General features: G+C 32.0%; 1 long non-coding RNA gene across 1 annotated transcript; it reads right to left on the minus strand.

Moving 5' to 3' along the window:
• Positions 1-2,184: 2,184 nt before the first annotated feature.
• Positions 2,185-3,531, minus strand: LOC140873843 (uncharacterized). Its single transcript, XR_012148103.1, has 3 exons — positions 3,401-3,531; positions 2,842-3,035; positions 2,185-2,295 (listed from the first exon to the last, which is right to left on the minus strand). It is a non-coding gene; the product is annotated as an uncharacterized lncRNA (long non-coding RNA).
• Positions 3,532-9,675: the final 6,144 nt, after the last annotated feature.

Raw genomic sequence — 9,675 nt, forward strand, 5'->3', positions numbered from 1 at the left:
ACCAACCCTTAATCATGTTTAACATATTATTATCTTAAAATGGTTTCTGGGTTACTACACATGCTCTGTTGTATGTTCTTTTATTTTTCTTCAGAAAAATCACAGGGCCGGACCCTTGCCTACGTCCGTGTATGGGTCCATGTACCCTCGTATTTTTGAGTTCTCGGATTTTGTTCATGCACTGACCGCGTACATGCATCCGTGCATGGGTCCGTTTGTCTTCATTCGATGCAGAAACTTGGAGTTTATGATAATGTTGGCCACGGACTGTGCACGGACTGTGCACGGAGTCTGTGCATATTTCAGAGAGTTGGATTTTTGTGCATTTTGGTGCACGGACCAGTGCACATATGTGTGCATGGGATCCGTGAATTTTTGTGACCTCAAAAATATTGGCTACAGATTAATGCACGGACCCGGGCACGGAGGATGCATGGAGTCCATGCATGCCTTTAAAAAAATTTCTTGAACTTTTTGGTCCGGACTCTCTGTCGATTATTGAATGATATATTTTGATTAGATGATTAGAATACAGGTCCTCACATGCATGATTTTTCTGAATTTATTGTGTAAGTTGGGTTGATTGAGGCAGGATATGTGAGCTCTAAATTCACTTGGACTAATATGAGGGTTTGGAAGCGGTTTGATACAGTTTTGATGTCGTCAGCCTGCGCACGAGTTTTTAATGCTTTCAAGGTGGAACACCTTCATAGAGGCTCCTCAGATCATTGCCGGTTTCAGATATCAGCTTCTTTTCTGCCTAACCTCGTCTCTTCATTCCGTTTTCAAATTATGTGGACTCTTCACCCGGATTTTCTTCAGACTGTGAGACTGAATTGGCACCTTCATTGCTCTGATACAAGTCTTTCTCGGATGTTCATCAAGATGAAATGCTTGAAACATCATTTGAAGTGGTGGAATAAAGATGTCTTTGGTAATGTAGTGGACAAAGTTTGGGCGTTAGATACTTTGGTTGCCGAAGCAAAAGAGTTGTTTGATAAGGCGCCTTCAGAAGTTAACAGAGCTTATCTATCTTTAGCTCAGAATAATCTATCCCTTTGTCTATCGATGGAAGAGGCTTTTTGGAAACAAAAAGCAACTTGCAAATGGACAGAGAAAGGGAACGGAACACTAAATTATTCCATAATATGTTTAATAGAAGGAGATTGGGGAACAAGATTTACCGTATTTGGGAGGATGGCATTGCCTTGGACAATCATTTGGATATTCAAGCTTCAGGCGTCTTTTTTTTTTATATATATAAACTCCTCACTGGTGATCCCACAGTCCTAAACTTAGCAGATTTGCGGCACATCCCGGCTCTGGTGATTGAGGAAGATAATAATTCCCTGTTGGGAGAGATAAATGAGAAAGAGATTTTTGACTGTGTACAGTCCTTGAATGCAGATAATGCAACTGGCCCTGACGGTTATTCTGCAGGTTTCTTCAAACATTGTTGGACTATTATCAAATTAAATTTGTTAGCCACTGTTCGATAATTTATGATGGGTGCTTCCTTACCGAGGTTGGTCACTGCCACGACTATCATCCTTATTCCCAAGGTCCTGAATTCTCTGGCCTGGACAGATTTCAGACCTATTATCCTATGTAATGTGTTGAAAAAATGTGACGACTCGAGTTCTAATCGCTCATAATCAATTAATCAACAATACTAGACAAGTATCAATGTCTAAATAAAGGAATAATTTTTTTTTAAAACAGAGCACCTCGCTCGATCGGGGAAAAACCCCCGATCGAGCGAGCACAAAGTGCCCAACTCTCGGGTTCAAATAATAGGGGCCTCGCTCGATCCGTGATAAATCACCGATCGAGCGAGCCCATCTCCAGAAACAAAACATGAGAGTTCTTTTGCTGTCAAAACGAGATCATGCAAGGTCTTTGTTTCAAAATCATTTTCTACCAAAGTCTAGACATGGTTTAATCAATCACAACATCTAACATGCATTCCAACATGCTATAAATGATAGGAATAGATCATTCTAAGGCCTTAAACATAACCATAAAGCTCATAAACATGCAAGAACATTGCAATATAAACAAGATCAAGATACATCATGTTTATTCAAGGATTTACAACATATTTCAATCCTATAAACATCAACAAAACCCCAACTAAATCATCTACAAGTCTTGGTACAAGTATCTTCTAACATGATCATGTTTAAGACTCAAATATACATCATGACAGCTCATACAACTCTAACTCGGATCATCACGCTATATTCGATTCATCCCTTGTTCTTTAAGTCCGCCTTTGCCCGGTTCCACTCCCTCCTATTGCAATGACACATACAACAAAACAATAGCCGGATAACTCCGATGAGAAATAGATTTCCCAGTAAAAGCAACTAAACATGCATAATCAATATATATCAAAATCATGATATAAAGGTAAGTACAATGCATGTTTTCAAAACAAGGTTCATTTTGTCATTCATCGGTTGGGATCCCGAGAAGAAGATATCATAGCTAATCCACCGACACACCCTATCGAGGTGGGGCTACTATCTTGCTTCTCTAGACTTTGAAGCCATTACATATGTAGATCAGACGCTAGGCTAAAACAACTACCCAGGTCATACATATACAATCCCTCAAATCGACTATTCGAACGTTTTCGTTCATTACAAACTCAAGGAATAGGTCATCAAGATGAATGCAACATATATCATAATCAGAGCATTCATTATATCAAAAACCTATTCAATCAATCAAGGTAAAGCACATAAGAGCACTTGAGCAAACAAGTATGTGAATTGAGGGAACTCGATACAAACCATCTCGAGTTGTAATCCCAATCAAATAGTAGTCCACTTTTACCTTTCAAATGTGATGTTTAGGATGTCTTCTAGCTTGTCCAACTCTGTCCAAGATCAATTACCAACCACAACTCAAAATCTGCTCAATAACCATCCAAACTTCAACAAGAACTTCAAGACAAACTCTACCAACATTGTTCTATCTTCTATCGGTTTTTGAGTCGACTTCTCGAGTTGATAAGCCCTGTTCAACCACTGAAATGATAGCATAACCATCAATAAATCATCATCCAACATTTTAGTAACATCTAAATTCAAGAACCATAGCAAATCACTTCAATTCAAGAGTTCGACGGCATATCGGTAATACTTCGGCGATTCCCGAACATATCTATATCATGTCTAACATTCATATCAAACGTTCAAGCTATAAACCAACATATCAGCAGGTATATGGATTGAATCATAACTGAGAATCACAAGAACATAATATACAACTCAATCTTCAATCAACCTTCAAGATTCAACAAGATAGAAGCTCAACAACACCAATTCAACCATAATTCTGATATCTGTCATTTTCGAAATCTCAAACCCTGATGAACAAAGAAGAAACTTACATCAAATTGAAGGTCTTGTCTAGAGGATTCCAAAACATCTTTCGGAATCGAAATCGGATAATCGTAGCTCAAGATATAAGGATTTGAAGATGAAGATTGAACTTGGAAATTCTGTTTTGCTCTTGCTCTCGGTTCCTTCCTTTCCAAATTTGAGAAATCTGATGAAATTTCATTCAATGGCACGTGCATGCTGAGTCCTCAATCAAATTCTGATAAGTTTAATAGAATTTGCACTTTAGTCCCTAAACTAATCAATAATTGCTATTCAGTCCTTAATTCCTCAATTCATTCAATTTCAATCCTAATCAATTTAAGAATATTAGAATTTAAATCAAAACTCTAAATATTCCCAAATTAATTATTCTCGAATTAAAATTAAATATTTTCGGGCGTTACAAAAAAAATCATCACAAAACTTTTGGCTATTCGTTTGAGGAACATCTTGCCAAAGATTATTTCCCAGGCCCAAAGTGGTTTTGTAGTTGGAAGACTCATTTCAGTAAATATCCTCATGGCTCGGGAACTGGTTAATATATAAGATCAATTATAAGGTGAGGGGAGGGAATACTATCCTAAAGTTGGACATGGATAAGGCTTATGACAGAGTCAGTTGGAACTTTTTGACTAAAGTGTTACAGGCTTTCGGATTTTCTCCTGCTGTAGGTGATATGTTTCTTTGTTGCATTTCTAATTTTTGGTTTTCTGTCAGTATTAATGGCCCTCTCTCGGGGTTTTTTTTGATCTCAACGAGGTTGCATCAAGGAGATCCGTTATCTCATCTTCTGTTCATCATTGCAGCGGATTATCTTTGTAAAGGGTTGGACAACCTTTTTAACAGATATCCTCTTATGAAATTCCACTTTGGTAGAGATGGTAATATCTCGCATCTTGCTTATGGTGACGACTTCATTATTTCTCTAATAGAGCAACAAGGAATATCAAACGTCTGAGGATGGAATTTTGGCTATCGGAGGCATTATCAAAGATCGTCCTAGGTTTCCTATTCTGGCATTCCATGAGAGGATCGATCCGGGTTCCATTAATACCAGAGCGGAGATGCTAGCTATTCTTAGAGGTCTCCTCCTTTGTAGAGAATAATTTCTTTTTCCTTTGGCTAGAAGTTGATTCTTTGGTTTCTCTTAATATTATTATGCAGACTCCTCCTGCTGGAACATCTCAAACACTTTGGATCAGATCCAAAACATCCTATCTAATTTCCATGTGATCAAGTCTCATGTTTATAGGGAAGCCAACGCTGCAGCGGACAAGCTTGCTAATATGAGAATTCTTCTGGGTTCCGCCGTTCTATTTCCGAATCAAATTCATGGCATTTAAGAAGCATTTGCAGACTAGATAGGACTGGTTTTCTTTACATTAGAGCTAGTTCGAAGCTTGCTTTATTTGTACTCATTTCTTGAGAAGTCTTAGTCTAGTCTCCCTCTCTTGTACTCCTTTTTCATTATCTAATAAATGGGTAGCGGTCCGTCTATCCCTCCGCCATAACAGACGACTTTTCTTAAAAAAATCTATAGATATTGAGATTTATTTTCTCAAATATAATTGATCAATTTGCTTCATGAAGCTAAAAATTTCAAGAGTAGAATAACTAAAGTATCGACCCTAAATAAAATGTTCATCGCTCGACCTTAATTTCCATCCTATATTTGACAATTATTATCAGATTATTTTGTTTTTAACATAATTTGTACCTCAATTATTTTGGACAAGAATAAATCAAAACTGTTTCATTTTTTATCTTTGCAACTAGTATTAACTCATTGTTTCCGTATTCTTGTATACTCACGCATAAGCTTAATTAAAGAAAATTGAAAGATTGTGCTTTGTAGTTTGTTAATTAAAACAATAGTGTTGTTCGTCGTATTATAACACCAAAGACAACATGCAGCGAAAAATCAATAGCTTAAATAAATAATACACGAAATTAATTTAACACGAGTAAAAACTCGTGCAGGTGCCTTAGGTCTAAATAATCAATAGAAAATATAGAATAGTGTTACAAAACAATACTATTGATTTTACGAAAACGGTAAACTCTAAATTTCTTAACAAGTTGAGATATCAAACTTGCATCCTAAATAATCAGAGTATAAAATAAACAGATGCAACTCCTATAAACCTAAGGACGACACAACAAAAATTGTTCAACAATACTATGCACTAACTGTTTCATCTAATGTTTTCAACACCATCGATAAAACGACGAAATTAGTAACGATGAGTACAAAATCTAGCTTCAGCAACCTTCAAATTCTCCTCTAGAATTCTTTAATGGTGCTCTGTGAATTATTTGTTTGAAGTCTTCTTTTTATAAATCTCTATAATGCATATCAAATCATATCTTGAATATATTTTATATATCATAGAATATTTACCATATTTCTTTTTTTTTAGAAAGCCAAATTCAATTAATAACATTTTGGATAATGCTATGTGTACTTAGATTATTACATAGAGGATTATACACACAATTAAATTAGAAAATTATCCCAATTTTTTTTTTAAATTATTTATCTTCAACATACAATTATTTTTATTTCTAAAAAAAACTTTTAATGAAAATATAATGTTTTATTTTACTATTTATTGTGCAATTCTAGATGTGTCAAAATTTAATACGAACCAAATTGACAAAAAAATATTGGATTAGGTTGACATTTTTCGGTTAAAGTCAGATCTAATTGGACCCGAAAAATTAATTATGTAATAATTATATTTTTAAATAAAAATTTATTTTTATTTTTTAAGTTTTTAATGTATAAATAAATACACATAAAAATATTCAATTTGATTTAAATACATGATAACAAATCTCGCTTAAATATAATTTAAATGTGAAGGAATAATTGTAAAAAATTTTAAATATAAAAACAACACAAACTAAAAACATATTTTTTAAAAAACAAATTTTTTTAAAAAATAATTAATATATGATGAAACTTTATGAAACAATACACAAAAAAGTTCTTTCCAACATACAATATATAAAAAAATATTTCAATTTTTCTTAATTCTATAAATAATTTTTAAAAAAATTTAGTCATCTAGGGTAAACCAAATCTAACCCAACCCGATTAATTTTTTTAGGTTCAAATTGATATGATCCAAAGACAAAAAATTCAACTCAATTTTGACATCATAAAACTATACAATAAATAATAACATCAAAAAATAATATTTCCATTCAGAATAGGACTCTTTTGAGACGATTTCACAGATCTTTATCCATGATAAAGTCAACCCTACCAATGTTTACAATAAAAAGTAATATTTTGGCATAAAATATAATATTTTTTCATAAGTGACCCAAATAAGATACCGTCTCACAAAATTGACCCTTAAGACCGTCTCATAGGAGTTTTTATCTTTCATTAAAGTTTTTTTTTTTGCGGTATAAAAGCAATTCTGGGTTGAATAGAAATAATTTTTTTAAAAATTTTGAGATATTTCTTAATTTAATAGAATGTATAACCTTTTATATAGAACTTTATGTATACATAACATTATCCTAACAATTTAACAAATAAGGAAATTCAAAAAATTAAATATTCCTTTTAAAACTGAATTAATTAGAATTAGAAGTAACTAATTATCAAGACGGAAATTCAAGAAATTAAATATTCCTTTAATTAGAAGTCGTCATCATCCTAGTAGTAATTGTAATCCTCCTTTTGATTGCCATCATCAATGTTTGTTCTCCTCTTCTTTCTGGAGATGGATTTGAATCCTTTGTCATGCTGAATTTTATGGCTGCAATCCCATGAATCACAAATTTTATGGCTGCAAACACATTTAAACATATGCCAAAGCAAAAGCAATTTCATACAAGAACAGCTAATAAGAGATGGCTATGGGCAATTACCTTTCGATCATTTAAGCTTCAATAATTGGTGGAAATTCGCTCTTGTCATGCGAGAATGGATTAAGATCTATATACCTTCTCAAATTACCAATCAAAAACTTACGTTGTGCCATCATGTTACTATATTTTGAAAATATCTCTTTATGCTCCCTGCAAGTGTAGAAACAACAATTCAAATTCAATTTTTCAGAAGAAGGAATTTCAGAAGAAGGATAAGGTGTTATAGAAAAAATTTAAACTGTCGAGAGGCAATAGCCTCCCTAAAATGATTAAATGATTTTCTTCTGATACACACACCATTAATTCTTTCGCAAAAATCTCAATGGCGTAGATCGAATGAAATATTACTCACATAGTTGGCACATGCAAGGACATGTACAGGTATCGAAACACAGGATTTGATAACTTTGAAATAAGGCATACCTGACAAAGTTTTCAAAAACTTTCTGCTTCATAATCTCCGTGAAAATTGTCTTTGATTCATTACTATCATTTATGTTTAAAAATCGACTTAGATATCCCTCAACTTCTTCCCACTCGCCCGCTTGCACTTGATCTTCAAAGTATTTTATCTTCTGTCGCCAAAGTAAACGAAAATATCTGCTCATTATCAGAGCACGCCAACTTTTGCACACGGCTTTGAATCTCATCAGAGATTTTGAAGGTAAACGTAGTAGAATTTCGGAGAGGAAATCGACGTTATTAGATAATAAAGAGATATCGGCACGTAGTTTTCCAGAATCTCCCTCGGCCGCCATAGATCGATGTTGTTTCAGCCTTCCTTCCATTATATATATATATATATGTATATTATACTTACCAAACAGAGATTTTATTTGTCAAAACACAAGAGGAGATATATTGTTTGTTTTAAAATTGGAATTTTGAGATTATCTTTTCTCATATATAACATTATCTTTTGCTACAATATTGGTTTCCAATTTTAAGATTATCTTTTCTCATATATAACATTATCTTTTGCTACAATATTGATAATTACCATTGCGTGTTTCATGTATTTTTATCAACCTCACATATCTTATTCAATTTCGGACTATTGATTACTATATATCCTACGACGATCTGTTCTCCTGTTCTACTATTTCCATAATATCCTCTGGCAACATAGATTTTGTGTATGTTCAATATAATCTACGATCTATTATATCTATCTATCTTCAGACGGTTTATTGCGGGGGATGCGGTGGTGCTGTGGTGTCGTTTTATTTTTTTTATTTTTTATTTTTTTTATAATATTTTGATTTTTCCTTATTTGTCTTTCGTTTTCTTTTTTTTTTTCCTTTTTTTTAATACAGTTTAGTTTTTTATATTGTCAATTTTTTTGGATCAATTTTTTTTTATAATTTATCTTTTTACAATATATAATATAAATAATACACCAATTGATTAAATATATCAATATAGAAACAAAAATAAATAATTATATGTTTTACTCCAAAAATAAATAACTATATGTTTGGTAACAAAATAATTAGAAAAAAACTGAAATGCAAATGTTAAAAAAATCGAACGTTTTCTATTTAAATATTTTCATTCCATGTTGTAAATTTTTTAAAAAGGAATAGAACAGAAAAAGGAATAATCAAACAATCGAGTAAAAATGAAACACAAACCATGTCTTCCTCCCAAAAGAAAGAGAAACAAAATGCCAAAAAAAAAGTCCAAAAAATTAAATAAAACCAATAAAATATATATAAAAAATAGGCTAAAAAATTTTTAAATGAAAATTTTTAAAGGGAACAAAAGAAAGATGAAAACTAAAAGCCCAAAAAACTAAATTTTAAATAATATATATTTTTTAAAGAAGAAAATTGTGTAGTAGTGCAAAAACTATCAATATACAAGTATAAATTATAACAAGAAAATTACGCAATAAAATTTGGCATGATAAAACGAAACTACAAACGTGCATATTTTTTACCGTTGGAACAACTAATATTCAAGTCGGAAATAAATTAATAAATAAAGCTTTTTTATTATTTTTCATGGTTTAATCATGAAGAAAGATAATTTAATGAAGGTGTTAGCATTTTTTTCATCAAACAACGATGAATTCAAAATAAGTAAATTATCCATTAACTTTCGAGATAAAAGATTACTTACGAAACCAAAATGAGGCGTAAAATGTTCATTGTGGGATTGGACGTGTTTAATTTGTTAGAAAATTACTAATTTGAGTCGATATTAAACCAAGGAAATCACTTATATAAGTCCCAGAGTTACCATCTTTTACAAATAATAATAATAATTAAACATATGCATACGTACAAATAAGTACTTTTTTTATCTAAAATATATTTTTATATTTTTGCATAACATAACGAACCTTTATATAAAATATAATAAGATTCTAGTCATTTATATTTAATATTAT

Source organism: Henckelia pumila, unplaced genomic scaffold (genome assembly GCF_033568475.1).
Source record: "Henckelia pumila isolate YLH828 unplaced genomic scaffold, ASM3356847v2 CTG_80:::fragment_3, whole genome shotgun sequence".
Classification (NCBI taxonomy): domain Eukaryota; kingdom Viridiplantae; phylum Streptophyta; class Magnoliopsida; order Lamiales; family Gesneriaceae; genus Henckelia; species Henckelia pumila.